Below are 20,158 nucleotides of genomic sequence, written 5' to 3'. Positions count from 1 at the left end.
GCATGCCCAAACTGGGAGCGTCCCACCCCTAATCTTTCATTCTAGTCCTTCTTAATCATCTTTTAATAGCTTTTTTGTATATGTGTCCCTCTCCAGCATTTTTCTTCTTGTTGCCTCCCTCTTCATCTTTTATTTGTTTCTTTTTTGGAAAGCATTTCCCCTTTTCTGCAAATTTATCTCTCTCTTGTTTTATGTGTTCCCTTGGTTTTTCTGGCTCTATAATATCTTTTAACATTACTTGCACACTTTTTAACATTCCAAACTGTTCGTACAGGGTACATGTGTGTTAGGGATTGCCATTATAAACTGCATATTGTAAACTGTACCAAATTTGTACTTAAAGGGTTAATGTGCACTCAAAGAGTTAACATTTACTTGAAGAGTTAATGTTCAAGGATATGTCGTCATTGAAGCTATAAAAGCTCATGATTCTTCCCAGTCACTTCCTTGTTACTTTACTTTTGCCTGAGATGGGGGAGCCGTGTCTAAGCTCTGTGCTTGTATAAGCTTCATGCTTTATCTATATTGTATAAGCTTCATGCTTTATCTATATTATATTTTAGCTTTGTGCTTGTTATCTATATTCTGTTTTGCTATATTGTAATTGCTCAGTGCGTATTGTTTTGTATTTGGTACATGCATATTTTGGATTGTTTATATTTTGTTTATATGTAAATAATGCTTATTTAACTAAGTCTGTGTCTTGGCTTTATCACACATCCACGCTCAATTAAAATTCTCTGCTCGGTATTGTTGAAGGTTTCATAGCAAGCCAACACAAACCAACACAAGCCAACACAAACCATCCTCTATCCAAAACTCAATTTTGAATTTTCTTTTATATTCAATTTTGACTTCCAGTCCCAATTTTAACTCAAGCCAGTCCAAAAGTCTTAAGTGTTCATTAGCCAAGAAATAACAAAGAATAAGCCAGAACCAGGTACTCTTTAAAAGTTCTCACAATAGTCAATTTATCTTTCCAAAGTTGGCTTTTGTTTGTATTCTATTTCTTGTAACTTCCTCTAGGCGTTGTACTCACTTTCTTCCAGTAGATGTCTCTTAAAAGTCTCCATACTATCTTGTTTTATTTTATTTTCAAAATACCAAAATACCATTTTAATTCTGTTTACAAACAAAAAGATTATTTTCTTCTTCTTTTCTCTTTTATTCTTTTCAAGCTTCTCCATTTCTGTTTTAATCCACAAGCATTTTACTTGGGTATTCACTCGGTCACTCCCTCTTTTCTGCCCCCCCCCCTCTGTACTCCACATCTCATCAACAACTGTTTCAATCTTTACGATTTTTAGAATCCATATTTTAAATTATTTTTTCTCATAAACTGGCCAATCTCTCTCTGGCTCTAACATTTCCTTCAATCACCACTCTTGCACAATACTTTAGTCCGATTGCCTCAGCTTTCATAATTAAAAAATGGCTGCCATCCCACTGCAGTTTTTGACTGGGGAGCTTGCCTTGCTCTCCTCGATGTGCAATCTCCAAAATACATCTTCTTCTATTCCTGTTGCTCCAGGATGGTTGTGGTCCACAGACCTCCTGACAGCAGTTTATCTGGCTGGATTTTCACAAAGCTCATCAGAGCTTCACTATTTTCTAGCCAATCCTATCCTGATGCTTCTGGTTCCTCTATATGGATGTTTCTTAACTTGTACTCTTTTTTTATGCAACAAAAGTAAAAGTGTCTAGATGAACTTGTGTAATAAGAATCTCCAGATTTTGTTCATTGTATAATTCTGATATTTTTGGACTCTCCTCTTCTTTTTCTTTTCCTCAATCACTGTTAGAAATTTAAACTTTCATAGAGATACTTGGCAGTCATGATCAGATAAGCTAAAATGGAAGGTCTACACAGTGAGTAATGATATGTGAGACGTGTACAGAGTCAATGAAGTTTATTTATATATGACCACTATTGCTTTCTGGCTTATCCATATATTATAAGGAATTGGAGCCTTTCAAAAGTTTCTATTAAAGCTTCAGCCAATTAAAGCATTGTTTCAGTACACCGAAATACTTCTCTCCTTTAAAATGCCAAATTGGAGTAGATGCATGCCCCCATGTGCAAAAGTCCTTTCAACAAGCTGTCTAGTTCTTCAAAAGCTCTAAATTAGTCTATTATTTAGTTGTGCAAGTGGAAGAAGTGCTGATTAAGTTGAGCTGAGTAACATTCTATTTTTTCTTTTAAAAATAATACATTAATTCATGGCATTTCAATTTTCTATAACTAAATGATGTCAAAAATAGGATAGCTATTACAGTTATCTTTATAAAATTACTTTTCATTGTATGTATCCATTTTAGAAATACTGCATTTCATACTTTCACCAGTCAAAGAACAAATTGTGACCATAAGTAATTAAACCAGAGCCATTTAAAACAACTATTTTGAGCAATTTATAAGCCATTCTCTAATATTATGTGTTTTAGGCAATTCATAGAATAACTAGAATAAAAAGAATATATTAGTAATATAGCAATAAAAAATGCAATACAAATGGTAAGTTATGAGAACAACAAAATGGACTTTTAAAACAAAACCATCACAGTTGTAAACCATGTTTAGTGGCTCTGAATCATAATGTAATTTCATGGACAAACATCAAGAACTTGGAATGGAAAAAATATGTTGGAGAAGATAAGCAATGTGAATTGTGTAATGTGATTACTATATTCCCAGCAGACAACAGTGCCTAGGTGGTTTTGCTTTCCCATATTAATATTATTCTTTTACCACATACCAATTCACAGTATAACTCAAATGAGGAAGTTTCTACAACATTTTAGAGCAACTTTTCTGAATGTTTAGTGATTGTAATAAAAAAATGTGATGACAAAAACTATCAAATTTGTTAATGCTGGATTAGATTTTCTTGTAAATCAGGGCTCTTATAATGTTCCATATTTCAGCCCTTACAGGCTTCTTAATCTAATTTCATCTGTAGCTTATATCAAAAGGAAACATTTTCAATCTCCAAAATTTCTGATTATTATAGCATAAAATCCATGATCAGTTTTTGACTATCAGTAAGGATTCCAATGCTTTTTAATACAGGTGTATGGACTAATCTAAATCTGATTTGAATGAAGAACTCAAAATTTCAAAAATAGCTCAATTGTAACTGAAACTGACATTCGAAGCCCAGAGGGAACAAGGTTCAAATCATTGTTCCAATAATATATTTGTATTATTATTTTAGAGATGCCTTTTCTGGTGGTGGTGGTGGTGTGTAATTGGGAGAAGCAAGGACAACAGGAATGGAATGCTCTTCGGAGTAAATTAAACTGACCTAGTTTCAAATCATATACTAGCAGCAAAGTGGATTGACCTGCATAAAGAATTTTTAAACTATTCTTTATGCAGGTCTTTTGAGACAGATGTAGAAGATATGACAAAATAATACCATAGCAACCTCCAAATTGTCCACAGAACAGCCTCTTGAGAAGTTAAGCTGAACAAGGGGGAAAAATATCTTCATCTAATCATCACTATCTGTTTACCTAGGTTGCTAGGTGCTGTTAGGAATGACACATAAAAGCTCCTTCTGCTCCATTTCTTTCTCTTTTTTTAAACAAAAATATAAAATGTGGAAACATGTATAGTAAGAATGATATAGGACAGGGGTGCGTCATGTGTGGCCCTGCACCCACCCAGTTTAGCAAAGGGGGGGAAAGTCCTGATACATCAAGTGACAATGCTGTGACGATGTGAGATTGACACCCCTGGTGTAGGAGGAAACATATTATTTGAGATACATCCATGCAATAAATTAAGGTTTCTTCCCACTAAGTGAACATGCATTTAAAAAAAAAGAAATGCTTTCAGAAACACTCTGAGAATATTCCTGGAAATAATGAGATTTGGATATGATTATCAAAGTGTCCTGCCTATCTGTTTTGTATGTTAAAAAGAAATTTCCACTTATATTTGAATTCTGCAATTCTGAAAGCTGTTAAATATCCAAATCACTTTCCAATCTTTCCAAGAGCTGTTGTGGTGGTGCAGTGGTTAGAGTGCACTATTGCAGGCTACTTCTGCTGCCTGCCTGCAATTTGGCAGTTCAAATCTCACCATTTTTAAGGTTGATTCAGTCTTCCATCCTTCCAAGGTTGGAAGGACACCCCCCCCCCCCAGATTGTTGGGGGCAATATGCTGACTCTGTAAACCGCTTAGAGAGGGCTTTAAAGCACTGTGAAATGGTATATAATTCTTAATGCTCTTGCTATTTCAAAGCACCTGATTTGATCTGGCATTGCTAAAGGTTTCAAGATTTCTGCCTGACCAAATAACCCATTGGAAGACTACATACTGCATATTTCCTCTCAAATATCATGAACAGCAAAAATTCACTTAATATGAAGCACCAAATTATAGTGCTGTAATTATAGTGGTACTGTCCATTGTATTACTATGTGTAAACATCAAGGTCTAGATGGAATATTTTTACATATCAGGCTTAAGCAAATATACAATTTAAGAAAGGAAGAAAGAAGATAAAGAAACTTTGTAAGTTTAACTGAGTATTAGGTATCAATGGACTTCAATTTCTTACAAAATTGCAGCACCGGACTTACCCGGCAGCAGGCTTTGCTGGAGGGACCGGGAGACACTGGACTCTCATGGCAGCAGCCATCTTGAATCCCGAGCGAAGTCTCGTGAGATGAGACTTCGCTCGGGAGTTCGGGCCTGTCTGGCCCGGCTGCTGATTGGTCCGGGCGGGGCCTGCTTGCCCTATATAAGGGCGAGCAGGCCCGGGGCTCTTCCTTTTCGCCCGGACAGCAAGCCACGAGCAGACACTTGTCAGTTCTGCTTGCGGCAGCCATTTTGGAGGAGCCTCATGCAGCAGCCACCATTTTGTGCAGCCTGTGGTGGGCGAGAAGGCCTCCTTTTGCCTTCAGGCGAAGAGGATTCATTGCGGAGCCAGCAGCAGCTGTGCTCCGCCCTGGTTTGCCCCCCAGTTTCCTGGGTTCGGGGTGTGGGGGTGCTCTCCTCCGGTGGCCTCCTGGGGTGTACAGGGTCCCTGGGGGGGTGAGGCCTTTGGAATAAAAGCCCCTATAAAGCGGTGCAGCGAGGCCTTGCTGCAACCGCTGGGGAGGGTGGAGGTGTTCCCCTCCAGGGGGTGCATTGGGAGGCCTGCAGCATAAGCTGGGTGCAGCCTCCTTGGTGGTAGTTCTCTCCCACCCCCTTCTTTATTCTGTTTAACATAAAAATAGTTTGAGGCAGGCCCATGGCCCCTAAAAAGAGGCAAGCCCAGGCCCTTCTGGCCCAACCTGTGGTTCGGCCTAGGAGGGCGGCGAGGCCTTCTTCTCGGGCTCGTGCCAGTGCGGAAGGGCCCCCGGGGGTGGTCCCGGCGGCAGGGGGGGTGGGATTCATGCCCACGGTCCCTCAAACCGAGGTTTCTCCTTCTCTCTCTTGGGCCAGGGTCCTGGAGAGGCTCGATGAGCTGGAGCGGTGGCGGTCTGGGGCAGGACTGCCTCCGCAGCATGGGGTAACGACCCCGAAGAGGAACCAGCCCAGGAGAGACAGATGGCCCACACCGCGCAGCTGGCCCATACCGGGCAGACGGCCCAGACCGGGCAGATGGCCCAGTCGGGGCAGTGGTCATCGTTCCAGGGCCCGGCAAGGATGGGCCCCCCGTGGATGGCTTCCACCCCTTACGGGGCAGGTGAGGTTGTACCACACGCAGGCACTACACCGCTCCTTCCCGTGCAGGGTCCCGGGTTTATCCCGCCTGCATTGGGGAGTGGCAATAGCTTCCTGGGGGCCACTGCGGGCACATGTGGGCAGGTTTGGTCCCCGCCGGCTCCGCCGGTAGGGGCGCCAGGGGTATCTTTCCCACCTGGGGCAGGGGTGGGGGGTTGGATCCCTCCTCCGTCGGCCATTATGCCACCGCCCCCTTTGGTGTATCCACCGGGGCTTGGTGTGCTGGGGATGGGGGCCACCACGGTGTGGGACCCGTCCGCCAGCATCAAGCCTGGGGCCATCCCTTGTGGGTTGCCCGTGACACCATTGGGCTATCATCTCCACCCGTCTGTGAAGGAAGCAATCTGGCGGGGGGAATATGTCGACCTTTTCTCCCTTTTAAATAGGGAGGTCCCCAAGCAGGACAAGGAGGTGGTGCCTGGGGAGAAGGTTAAAAAACCGAAGGTCACAAAGTGTTTCAGCTCTTGGCTGTACGCTTTTTTGACCTTCGCTTCGGTAGTAATTCAGAGGCAGCCGGGTAGGGCCGCTGCACTGCTGAAATACATAGACCTAATAGCGAGAGCCCACTTTGAGTACGCAGGTACGATCTGGAGGCACTACGATAAGGGGTTTAGGATGCGTATCACCCATGACCCCTACTTGCCCTGGGATATGGTGGTCCCGGACCTTTGGTTCCAGGCCACGCATATGTCCGGGAAGGAAGGATGTGATAGGACTGACAGCGGTCACTTTATGGAAGAGGAGCCCATGACGCCCGCGCCGGCCAAGGCCGCGGCGGGTGGAGTGGGAAAAGGGGCCTCTCTGGTGTGCCACGAGTTCGCCGCAAAAGGGGCGTGTTTTCGTCCCTTTTTCAGGTTTCGTCACGCATGCGGGACTTGTGGGGGGAACCATTCCGCAACCGTGTGTCCCCGCCCCAAGAAGGGGGCGGAAAGGAAGGGCGGGGGTCCCCCAAAGCCTCCCCCACCTGTTGGGGGTAAAGGGGCCCAGTCCAATCAATTTGCAAGTGCTTGAGGGTTGGTTGGGCGACTACCACCCTCGCTCGAGAGCGCCGCTCTCTTGCTAGGATTTTCGGAGGGATTTAGGATCCCTTACATGGGTGTTAGGAGGGCCTTCATGTCTGACAACCTTAGGTCGGTTGTTGGTCATGAAGACATTGTTAGGGAGAAGATTCGGAAGGAGGTGGCTGAGGGCAGGGTCCTCGGGCCCTTCCCGGAACCGCCCTTCCCGAATCTTCGTGTGTCTCCCTTAGGTGTGGTCCCCAAAAAGGCGAGTGGTGAATTTAGGTTGATTCACCATTTGTCTTTTCCAAAAGGGGAGTCAGTGAATGACTTCATTCCTGACGAGCTCTGTTCGGTCCGGTATGCATCCTTTGATGCGGCCGTGACTATGGTTAGGAAGTGTGGGACAGGAGCCCTTATGGGTAAATGCGACATTAAGTCGGCATTTCGGCTCCTCCCCATACACCCCGACGACTTTGAGCTGTTGGGCTTCCATTTCGAGGGTGGTTATTCCGTGGACAGGGCTTTACCTATGGGTTGCTCTGTCTCGTGCTCTCTGTTCGAGGGTTTTAGCACCTTTTTGGAATGGGCACTCAGGAGGCAAAGTGGTCTGGGTACTGTCGTTCACTACGTTGGTGATTTCTTGTTGGCGGGGCCTGCGCATTCGGAGCAATGCTTTGCTCTAATGCGGGACTTCGAAGCCCTTTGTGCTCACTTAGGGGTGCCTTTAGCCTCTGAGAAGACCGAAGGCCCCGCCACCAGGATTACTTTTCTGGGTATTGAATTGGACTCAGAGGAGCAATCTTCCAGATTGCCCCTGGAGAAGTTGCTCAAAATCCGAAGGAAGCTTGATGAGGTGCTGGACTGCCGGAAGGTTACCCTATGGCAGCTTCAGGAATTGGCGGGCATTCTTAATTTGCCTGTCGGGTAGTTGTTCCTGGTAGGGCTTTTTCCAGGAGGTTATACGACGCGATGAAGGGGCTCCGTTTGCCCCATCATCGTACCCACCTCTGCGCTGGGGTCAGGGCTGACCTCGGCGTGTGGCGGGATTTCTTGGTCAGGTTTAATGGTTTGTCTTTCTGGAGGCACGGGCTTCTTTTGGAAGCTGAGTTGCAGCTCTGCTCTGATGCCGCGGGGACTTGTGGTTTCGGGGTAGTGTTATGTGACCAGTGGTGCTGGTCGGCATGGCCTCCGGAATGGAGTGCCTCTTCGTTGGTTAAGGACCTGACGTTCTTGGAGCTCTTCCCCTTAATAGTGGCCTTAGAGCTTTGGGGGGAGCAGTTTAGGGACAAGACCGTGCACTTTTGGTGTGACAACCTAGCGGTTGTCCATGTGGTGAATGCCCTGTCCTCTAAGAGCGACAGGGTCATGCGGCTTGTCCGCCATTTTGTGCACAGGTCCTTGTCCCTAAACGCATTGTTTTTGGCTAGGCATGTCCCCGGGTTGGATAACGGGGTCGCTGATGCCTTGTCCCGTGGTCAGTTGTCCAGGTTTCGGACCCTGGCCCCGTGGGCCCGAGAGTTGCCAGAAGCGTTCCCCGGCCACCTCTGGAGTCTGGGGGGGATCCAGAGTGGTGGAGAGACAAGGCATCCAGGGCAATCTCCTTGTCTGTAGCGCCCGGCACCCTCAGGGCATACCAGCGTGCAGGTAGGAGTTTGGGGATTTCAGGCAGGGCAGGGGTTACTAACTTAGTTGGCCTGTCCCTGTAGAGCACCTGGCCGAGTTTTGCGTCCAGCTTAGGCAGCGTGGCCTGTCAGTTAGGATGATCCGGTCCGGGTTAGCCGGCCTCGCCTTTCTGTCCAAGGCGGGGGGGTTTGCAGATTTTTCGGGTGACTTTCGCATCCGGAAGATGCTGGAAGGCTGGCTGAGGGAGCAAGCGGGGGCCCCTGGTGACACTCGTCGGGCTCTGACGGTGGAGCAGCTGTCTTTAATTAACGGGGTTTTTGACAGTCTGTGTGCCTCATTGTACGAGGCCCGTCTTTTTAGGGCAGCGACTTGTGTCATGTTTTTTGGGGCCCTCAGGGTCAGCGAGGCCATGCGTCGTCTCAGGCTGACATTCTGCTCCGGGCCTTCCAGTACGCTGATCTGGCCTTTAGACAAGGGGGGGTATCCCTTGTAGTAAGGCAGTCTAAGACGGATCAGCTACACAGAGGGGTTATCCAGCTTAGTGCGTCCACCGACCAGTCGGTGTGTCCGGTGGCCGCCCTACAGCTTTATTGTGGTCTGCGGGGGTCAGGGCAAGGGTACCTGTTTAGGCATTGGGACGGTACCCCTCTGACCCATTACCAATTTTGGGTGCTAGTGTCCAGGGCAATGGCCCGGGTAGGCATGGATCCCGCCGGTTATGGAACGAATTCGTTCCGCATCGGCGCCGCCACTAGCGCGGCACTTTCTGGTTTCCCGGCCCATCGGATTCAGGAGATAGGCCGCTGGCGGTCAGCGGCATATTTGGGTTATGTTAGGCTCACTGAGGATCCTAGGCAGGGCTTAGGCTGGGTAACCTTTCTGTGTGTGTCCTCTTGCAGGTCCCCAGGCTAACATGAAACCGACGGCACTGCTGTGTGGCCACTGCATGATAAGTTGGGCCGGACGCTCAGCAGCCAGGAGCGCCATCGGGACCCAGCTGTCCCTGGGGCAGTGGGTCAAGGTTGCCTGGATGGTCCGGAGAGGTATGCGGTGGGAGGGTCTCCTACCGGCGTTGCTGGGCGGTCAGCATTCTGTGGCTGCGCCTGGCAGTATGGCTGGGGCGGCTCCTCGGGGTCGTGCCCAGGTGGGTTTGGGTGGGCAGCGTCCTGTGGCCGCACCCAGGTGGCTGGTATTGCACTTAGGAGGCAATGACCTGTGCATGCTGGGAGGCCTGGCGCTGATCATCCAGGCACGCGAAGACCTGCAAAGGCTTTGTGCCCAGGTGGGTTTGGGTGGGCAGCGTCCTGTGGCCGCACCCAGGTGGCTGGTATTGCACTTAGGAGGCAATGACCTGTGCATGCTGGGAGGCCTGGCGCTGATCATCCAGGCACGCGAAGACCTGCAAAGGCTTCGTGAGGTGTGGCCCACCACGCAAGTGGTGTGGTCAGAGATCCTACCTAGGATCGTGTGGAGGGATGCCTCTTCCCTTAGGGCCATTCACCGGGCGAGACATAGGGTGAATAGGGCTCTGGGTACAACAGTTAGGGAACTAGGTGGGGTTGTAGTGGCCCATCCCCTTATCACAATAGACCGGCCATGGCTTTACCGGGCCGACGGCGTTCACCTGTCAGAACAGGGGAACGCCATTTTCTTACAGGACCTGCAGCGGTCTCTGCGTGAGCTGGCGCAGCTAGAGGGGGGAGTCGGGGGGCCAAGATAGAGATCTGACCCCCGCTCCGTGGCAGGTTAGGGGCGGAAAACTGGGGTGGTTTAGCAACCGCTCATTCTCCCTTGGGCATCTTTGGGGATGATTGACAGGTTCTCCACAAGCTCATGGAGGGAGTGCCTGCCTGAGCAGCTGGGGGAACCTGTCTTTGGGTCCTGCACCTTTAATTCCCGGATTCGGGGTAGCCGGTGGGACCCCCCTCATGCAAAGCATGGCAGGGTCGCAGGTGATGGACTGGTCCCTCACCTGGACTTGCATCGAGATACGCCCATGAGTTGCCCAGGAAGTTTTTTGTCATAACGTCATTTCCGCCCCGGAAGTATTTGTTTGACCCTGCAGGTCCATTTCCGGGTCATAGTTGATTATGCTAATTTATGCAAATTTAATGAATAAATTATGCAAATTTATGTTAATAAAAATGACCCAGTTTAAATCCAGCTCTTGTGTCCGTGTCGTTACTCCGTCTCTCCAGCAATTGCAGCACCGGACTTACCCGGCAGCAGGCTTTGCTGGAGGGACCGGGAGACACTGGACTCTCATGGCAGCAGCCATCTTGAATCCCGAGTGAAGTCTCGTGAGATGAGACTTCGCTCGGGAGTTCGGGCCTGTCTGGCCCGGCTGCTGATTGGTCCGGGCGGGGCCTGCTTGCCCTATATAAGGGCGAGCAGGCCCGGGGCTCTTCCTTTTCGCCCGGACAGCAAGCCACGAGCAGACACCCGCCCGCCCGCCCTATTTTGCAGTGTGCTTAGGGGTCGCCATTAGGGGGCCGAATGGGAATTTTTTGCAGTTCTGCCTTTTAGCCAGGCTGTTTTTTCGCCCATTCCACACTGAGGAGATGGATGTGCGGTTAGGGGGTGCTTGCATTTATTAGGTTAATTGGCTTACCTTTGGTCATTTGGGTAGGCAGGTTAGGGGCGGAAAACTGGGGTGGTTTAGCAACCGTGCGTTCTCCCTTGGGCATCTTTGGGGATGATTGACAGGTTCTCCGCAAGCTCATGGAGGGAGTGCCTGCCTGAGCAGCTGGGGGGAACCTGTCTTTGGGTCCTGCACCTTTAATTCCCGGATTCGGGGTAGCCGGTGGGACCCCCCTCATGCAAAGCATGGCAGGGTCGCAGGTGATGGACTGGTCCCTCACCTGGACTTGCATCGAGATACGCCCATGAGTTGCCCAGGAAGTTTTTTGTCATAACGTCATTTCCGCCCCGGAAGTATTTGTTTGACCCTGCAGGTCCATTTCCGGGTCATAGTTGATTATGCTAATTTATGCAAATTTAATGAATAAATTATGCAAATTTATGTTAATAAAAATGACCCAGTTTAAATCCAGCTCTTGTGTCCGTGTCATTACTCCATCTCTCAAGCAATACTGTAGCTCATCTTTTTTGTTGTTAAACCAGGAAAATATGAAAATGAATGTTATTTTTATAAATAGCATGTTGTAATACTTTAGTATTCTAACTTGAGATTAAAAAGATGACAGTGAATCTAAATGCTGATAATAATAAAATATTATATAGTATCTAACTCAATACATTATTTATGATTGATAGGAGTTATAGCTCAATATTTTGAAGGTATTTTGATATAAACATTTTACCCTGCCAGTTTTCAAAGTATCTTTGTTGTTTGTTTGTTGTTGTTTTTTAGGAAAAGCCAGTTTAATTGTTATCAGTTACTCATATTCTTTGCATAGCCAGACTAGATTAATGAGTGACAATTAGAACAAGAAATTTGAAAGCTACAGAAAAGCTTTAAAACATCAGGAAAAATATGTCCAATTCTATATTTAGGGAAGTCTCATTCCAAAATTTGTCATTGAACAATTTAGGCACTAGAAATGACATCGCTTTAATGATACCAATTTCATCAAGAGGTTTAGTGACTTTTTTTAAAAAGGAGCAATTTAAAATGCTGCTAATAATCTTTAAACCACTAATTGGTTTGGCATTAGGATAAATCTGTAGACTTAACGATACTTCCATGAATTTCGACAGGCTCTAAGATTAACCTCAAAGGCTCTGTTCTTGGTTTGTCAATAAAATAAAAATAATTAGCCTTACTTAGAATCAGTGCTGACACAAGGAATTTCTTCCCCTGGTTGAATCCTCATCCTTCAGCCTTAAAGTAGATGCTATGCACTCTGTTATTCTTGCAAGGACTTTAAAATCTTAACTGATGCTGATACCATATTAGTTTTGAAAGTAGCTTTAATTGTTGTAGCTGTTTCTGAGAACTTATAAATTAAAATTACAAAATATAAATTGGCAATATATTTGTAAAGAGATTATCATAAATCATACTGAGCTATGATTCAATACTGGTCAGCCATTTTGAAGAAATAAGAAATGTCTGATAGATTTTTTTTTAAATAACAAGTATTAGTGAGTTTCTAGCTTTTTTTTTACCCTTGTAGTACCAAAAAAAGGGGAGAAAATATTTCAGTTTTTAATAACAGAATGACAGTGACTTGCTCTCATGTCTCAATTTTTTCTAATACAAAGAAGACATGCTACAGAAAAATGCAGTTGTAAAAATTGAAAATAATATATATATATTATTTAGAAAACTGAAATGACAGATCAAAAATAAATAGAAACATGGAAACATAGAAGTCTGACGGCAGAAAAAGACCTCCTGGTCCATCTAGTCTGCCCTTATACTATTTTCTGTATTTTATCTTAGGATGGATATGTGTTTATCCCAGGCATGTTTAAATTCAGTTACTGTGGATGTATCTACCACGTCTGCTGGAAGTTTGTTCCAAGGATCTACTACTCTTTCAGTGAAATAATATTTTCCCAAGTTGCTTTTGATCTTTCCCCCAACTAACTTCAGATTGTGTCCCCTTGTTCTTGTGTTCACTTTCCTATTAAAAACACTTCCCTCCTGGACCTTATTTAACCCTTTAATATATTTAAATGTTTCGATCATGTCCCCCCTTTTCCTTCTGTCCTCCAGACTATACAGATTGAGTTCATGAAGTCTTTCCTGATACGTTTTATGCTTAAGACCTTCCACCATTCTTGTAGCCCGTCTTTGGACCCGTTCAATTTTGTCAATATCTTTTTGTAGGTGAGGTCTCCAGAACTGAACACAGTATTCCAAATGTGGTCTCACCAGCATTCTATATAGCGGGATCATAATCTCCCTCTTCCTGCTTGTTATACCTCTAGCTATGCAGCCAAGCATCCTACTTGCTTTCCCTACCGCCTGACTGCACTGTTCACCCATTTTGAGACTGTCAGAAATCACTACCCCTAAATTCTTTTCTTCTGAAGTATTTGCTAAATATGCTAATGAAGTATTTGCTAAATATGCTAATAAATATGGGAAAATGTTTAGGAAGATGCTAAGTTCAAATATTTTTATTGATCTTTCTGAATACAACCTGGTAAGAGCTACTGGAGAAAAAAAAAATCATTCAAATGCTGTCAATTTTTTTATCATTAGAGCTTTACCTCTTGATTAAAAAATCCACATTTTTAAAAATATCTAGGAACAGTGAGTTCTAGCTCCACATTAGTCACAAAACCAGTTGGTTATCTTTAGGCCAGTCATTTTCTCCCCCCCCCTCTCTCCCTCCCCCCCTCTCTCTCAGCCATCAGAAGAAGAAAATGGCAAATCATGTCTGAAAACACAAGGACAACAAAAATGTAAAGATTAATCCAGGCCATCATCAGGAGTCAACATTTATTGAAAAGCATGCACACATATATCCTATACGTAAAACATCACAATAAAAACATATTGAGGAACAATGAAAATAAATGATACAAGTACACTGAACCAGTGAAAGTTTTGGGCAGGGACATCATCCATGGGTGCCAAAACATCCATAACATCTAATGATGAGCAAATGATGAGCAAACCTTTTATGTGCATGCATACTGTACTACATATATTAAAAAGTGGTTGGGCTTTAATAGGCCAATCATATCATATCATTTTGGTATCCATTAACACTCTCTGAAGACAACCATGATTTGGGATGAATTGCTTTATATCTGCAAGAACTTCTATATTTTCCACTAAACTGGTGTAACCCATGTTACACCAACACTCCGCAGTCTGCATTGGTTGCCAATTAGTTTCTGGTCACAATTCAAAGGGTTGGTTATGACCTATAAAGCCCTTCATGGCATCGGACCAGAATATCTGCACGAATCCCAGCGACCGGTTAGGTCCCACAGAGTTGGCCTTCTCCAGATCCCATCGACTAAACAATGTTGTTTGGCAGGACCCAGAGGAAGAGCCTTCTCTGTGGCGCCCCAGATCCTCTGGAACCAGCTCCCCCCGGAGATTAGAATTGCCCCCACCCTCCTTGCCTTTTGTAAACTCCTTAAAACCCACCTCTGCCATCAGGCATGGGGGAAATGAGGCATCTCCCCCGGGCCTATACAGTTTATGCATGGTTATGTTTGCGTGTATGTTTTTAATAAGGGGTTTTTTTAGTGACTTTTAAATTATTAGATTTGTTGTATATTGTTTTATTGTTGTTGTGAGCCACCCCGCATCTACGGAGAGGGGCGGCATACAAATCTGATAAATAAAATAAAATAAAATAAAATAAATAAATAAATACATAAATAAATACATAAATAAATAAACTTAAAAAAAGAAGACAATAATACATTTTGGCATGCAAAGTTTTTGAAAAAATTGCTGCAAATGACTAATTATTTGAGAGCCAGTTTGATATAGTAGCAAAGGCATCAAGTTAGAAACTGGGAGAGCCTGGATGTGAAGTCAGCTGGTGACCTTGGGCCAGTCACTTTTTCTCAGTTCTAGAAAGGAGGCAATAAAAACAATTTTTGAAAAACCTTGCCAAGAAAATTGTAGGGACTTGTCCATGGAGTCTCCAAGAATTGGACAAGATTCAATGGGAGAAAAAAGTATGGGCTTAACATGAATCCAGAGGTACACATAAATTCCCATATATATATAGGATTCAGATCTCAAGATATAAGCATTTCTCAAGACTAAATATGTGTATTAAAAATCACTGATACCCTGAGTTATTTTGTTCTTTTTTTAAAAAAAAAGCTTTTTCTTGGAAAATATTATTTCATATTGAGAATAAAATTATTGATACAATATGTACCTCCACATCCTTTGACTCAAATACCTTTAATTTTTTTCTCTTTGTCATTATTCTTGTGCTATAGTTTCCTTTTCTAAGATAAAAAAAGAGACTAGAAACAATAATAATCAGTGTGTAAAGTGAATCAATCTCAGCAAGGTATTTTATGAAATACATTATTATGCAATATTGCAGTATTATCAGATTCATCTTGGAGTGTAAAACTAATGATCATTAATTAAAGAAAAAACTTTTAATGAGATCCCACTGGGGAATGATCAAAGGGAGGAAACTATACTTCAGTTTAAAAGGTAAGGGTTATAAAATGATTCAAATAAAAACAGAAATCAAAACAACAACTAAGAAAATTTTAAGATTTAAAAAATGCACTAACAAAAAAAAAATCTTAAAATTTCAACAATATATTCTCTTATTGAAATCAAATTTTATAAAAGTGTTTATGGCTATAACTTTACCTTCAGCTACCAATGAAAAATATCACTGCCAGCTGAAATGTGACTGGTATTCAATGATATTTATCACTGAATAAATATCATATGATTTCAGCCAAATTATTATTATTATTATTATTATTATTATTATTATTATTGATTAGATTTGTATGCCGCTCCTCTCCATAGACTCCAATAGATGTTCCAATAGTGAAGGATTAGGAAACCTGCAAGTCCCGTCTAGGCTTGAATCCCTTTTGCTGTTTCTTGGTGCTAAACAGCGTTATATTAGTTAAGGCATGTCTGTAGTTGCTTTGCAATAGCAGGGACAATCAACCATTTCTAAAGCATAGGAACTGACTTCGTTGTCAACAACTGATCAGTCTTTCTCTGTTTCTGTTGAAAGTAATGTTCTTCAACTCAAACTTTGCTGTTGCTTGCTGTTTTTTATTGTCTACTGTACAGATCGAAGAATGTCCTATCATTTCAAAGTACAGTGGTACCTCTACTTACAAACTTAATTCATTCCATGACTAGGTTCTTAAATAGAAAAGTTTGTAAGAAGAAGCAATTTTCCCATAGGAATCAATGTAAAAGCAAATAATGTGTGCAATTCGGGAAACCACAGGGAGGGTGGAGGCCCTGTTTCCTCCTAGGAGATTCATAGAGAGGCCCCACAGAGACTTCTCCCTGCCTTTTCCGGTTACATTTTCAGAGGCTCGGGTTTGTAAATGAAAAATGGTTCTTGAGAAGAGGCAAAAAAATCTTGAACACCCGGTTCTTATCTAGAAAGGTTCATAAGTAGAGGCATTCTTAGGTAGAGGTACCACTGTACTTTAATCTTTGGACTCTTTGCTGCTGTTTAAGCTTTATTGTTTGCTTCGGATAATTTATGTTTCAGTGGTTAATGATGTTATCTTGTTATATAAAATGGGCCAAAAATAGAGTATAATATAATGCTGAATAAATGAGAGAATGTACAGACAAATGGACAACCATTTAAATATGAGGCAGCAGTGTGCCGCAGCTGCCAAAAAAGCCAAAACAGTTCTAGGCTGTATCTGGGCTAGCATCGACATCATGTGAAGTGTTACTATCACTTTATAATGCTTTGGTAAGGCCACGCATGGAATACTGCATTCAGTTTTTGTTGCCACAATGTAAAAAAGGATGTTGAGACTCTAGAAAGAGTGCAGAGAAGAGCAACAAAGATTATTAGGGGACTAGAAGAATGGCTGCAGGAACTGAGTATGTCTAGTTTAATTAAAAGAAGGACTATGGGACACATGATAGCAGTGTTACAATATCTCAAGGGTTGCCACAAAGAAGAGGAAGTCAACCTATTCTCCAAAGCATCTGAGGTTAGAACAAGAAGCAATGGGTGGAAACTACTCAAGGAGTGAAGCAACTTAGAACTAAGGAGAAATTTCCTGATAGTTAGAACAATTAATCAGTGGAACAACTTGTCTCCAGAAGTTGTGAATGCTCCAACACTGGAAGTTTTTAAGAAGATGTTGGATAACCATTTGTCTGAAATAGTGTAGGGTTTCCTGCCTAAGCAGGACTAGAAGACATCCAAAATCCCTTCCAATTTTGTTATTCTATTCTGTCCGGTTCTATTCTAGCTAATCAGGTTAGGAAGGCTGAAGCCAAATTCACTGGCCAGTGATTGAACTTTAAAATTTATCGAGATGATACTTTCCTCTAAAATATAAGCAGTAAAATCATATTTTAGTAATGATCAAGTAGAATACAGCACCACACAAGTTAGTAAAATGGATAGAGGATTTAGAACATAGGATATGCAAATTTGGTAGACTTTTTCAGAAGAGATTATTGATGGATATAGTAGCTCATAATTTTTGAAAAAAGTGGAATAAGCTATAACATTTCATAAACCCTGCAAAGACCTAACAATTACTATATTTAATAGATTTATTGAAAATATTTTATTTGTAAAATCGATGAATGAATCACAACTTTTCTGCATACAACCTTTCTAGAGAGAATATACAGTTGTCCAGACTTGACTATAGTACATCTTAATGCCAATTAGGTTTTGCATATTTTTTCTTAATTTCAATAGCTTTCTTGCATTAATAGACATAATATTGTGCCTATTCCTGCACCTGCTCACTTCTCTAATGCAATCATGCATTTTTCATACAATTATTTATTACTTGTGTAGCTTCCAATAGTTTAAAAATAAAAATATGCTATCAGAACCCTAACTAGTTTAAATTAAAAAACCAAAACCAAACCAAAACATTCCACTGCAAGTACGCTGGAGAAAACAGAAGGAAAAAAAAACAAATAAAACCATTATTATCAAAGTTCAGAACTTTTCATTAAAATAAGTCTGGTAATATGTTAGAGAGAACATACAAAGTCTCAGAAATCACATTATCCTACTTTTAACAATTTATGGAGATGTACAGGACATCTAATATTGATATATCACATAGGTGATGGAGAGAGATTGTGAGAGATGGAAAGTGGGATATGGGACTGATGTCTCATACCAATTTCTTGTTCCAGTTCCTTGATTCAGCTCCTTCATCCAGTCAGCAGGATGTATTAAGTCCTGGCTTTTGGTTGTTGCTGCTAAACTGAAAAACCTCTATGATTTAATAAGCCTCTGTGAAGTAACAGGTGATGAGGAGGTTGACCTTGTATGTATTACCAAGACTTCTTGAGCCTTGTAGGTGTGTGTATGATATGCCCAACTTTCAGAGATATGCCCAACTAAGTTTTGGATGTGGCACTAGCTAGGCTCCAGCGCAGTTGTGGACATAAGGTGATAATCATCTGGGTATTACTGCACAAGTGTTGCATTGTAGCTAACCAAATGTAAGTCCCTGATAATTAAGTTGGGCTTTAGTTATCAGTTGGAATTGTTGATGGAAAGCAACCTTCTGGAGAAGGAGGTAAAGATGAAAGGAAGATGAAATACTTCCTTGAATAAGGGGGTTGTTCCTTACTTCTTAAGGAGGATTTGGCTTGCTCCCTCCTCAAGAAGCCACTTTCTCAACCCAATGGACTGAACAATGTTTGTCCAGCATCTAACCTTCTCTTATTAGATAAAGTAATTGAGAAGGTAGTTGTCCAGGATCTTGGATGAAGCACATTATCATTCTAGATCCTTTTTCAGTCTGAATTCAGACAAGAATATGGGATTAGGGTGGCATTTAAAAGTAGACTTCAAGTTAACCCTGGCAAGACTCAGCGGCTCTGGATTTTAGAGCTCTCTGGTTCTTGGACTATATGATTTCTGTTGCTGGATGAAGTTGCATTGCCTCGAACAGATCCGATGTATAACCTGAAGTTCCTCCCAGAGTGATAATTCCTGGTTAAGGAATAGGTGACAGCCATGGCTATGAAAACTTCTGTATAGTGTCAGATAGTATACAAGTTATACTCATTCCTATTTTGGTAGGCTCAGTTCATAGTTGTACTAATGCACTGTGCTCTACATGGGGCAGACTTTGAAACATAACCAGAAGCTTCAACTTGTATAAAATGCAGTGGCATCGACAGTTGTGTGTATTTCTACTATAACATATGTTGTGGTTCTATTCTATAGGCTTACCAGTTTGTTTCTGGGTCCAATTCAAGTTGGTTTTGATTTTTAAAGCCCTACATGACTTGGCACTGGGTTATCTGAAAATCACTTTTTGCTGATTACATCTGTCCATCCCATCAGATCTAAGATTCTATTGTATTTATTAGATGGTTTATTGCATTAATTTAATTCCCATTTCATTAAAAATGATTAATACATTTGCAGCTATTGACTAGAAAATTGTTAATAATAATAGTATCAGGTAACAACCAAAAATGTATTTGATCAAAATAGTAATACCTTTTGTGTAACTTTAGAATAAACAACTCAAGGGGATGCTATTCAATTTTTATTAGTTATACTGAAATTGTTCATTGCCCTATGCAATAAGATTATATTTAGTAGGGTTCTTCAGAGTAGTAGAGTAAATCGTATGCAGAAATCTTTCCAAGATTAAGACTTGATCACTGAACTAAAACTGTAAAGCTATTGCTTTGAATAAGTAGAAAATAGGAAAAGTAATAAAAAACAAAATATATCTTAAAAATACCTTTATTTTATAACAAAACTCTACTGGGAAAAATGGTTTGTCTTTGGCATAATTATTGCCCAAATGCTTCCTTGTGCTGCATATTGGGCTTTGGAGAGCATTCAGAAACTACAGATTGTGCTGAATGCAGCTGCGCAGGCTGTCATGGACCTTCCTAGGTATGCCCATGTCTCTCCTGCGCTCTGTGAGCTTCATTGGCTGCCGATTGGTTTTTGAACGCAATTCAAAGTGTTAGTTATGACCTATAACTATGGGACTGCCTTCTGCCACATGAGTCTCAGTGACTGATCAGGTTCCACAGAGTCAGCCTTCTCCAGGTCACATCAGCTAGACAAGGTTGCCTGGCAGGACCTAGGGAAAAAGCCTTGTCGGGGGGGGCAGCCCTCTGGGACTAGCTCTCCTGAGAGATTTGTACTGCCCCCACCCCATATCAGAAATAAATTTC

The sequence above is a fragment of the Erythrolamprus reginae genome, chromosome 4 (genome assembly GCF_031021105.1).
Source record: "Erythrolamprus reginae isolate rEryReg1 chromosome 4, rEryReg1.hap1, whole genome shotgun sequence".
In the NCBI taxonomy this organism is placed as follows: Eukaryota; Metazoa; Chordata; class Lepidosauria; order Squamata; family Dipsadidae; genus Erythrolamprus; species Erythrolamprus reginae.
The sequence above is the reverse complement of the archived record's forward strand: the minus strand, read 5'-3'. Positions refer to the sequence as shown.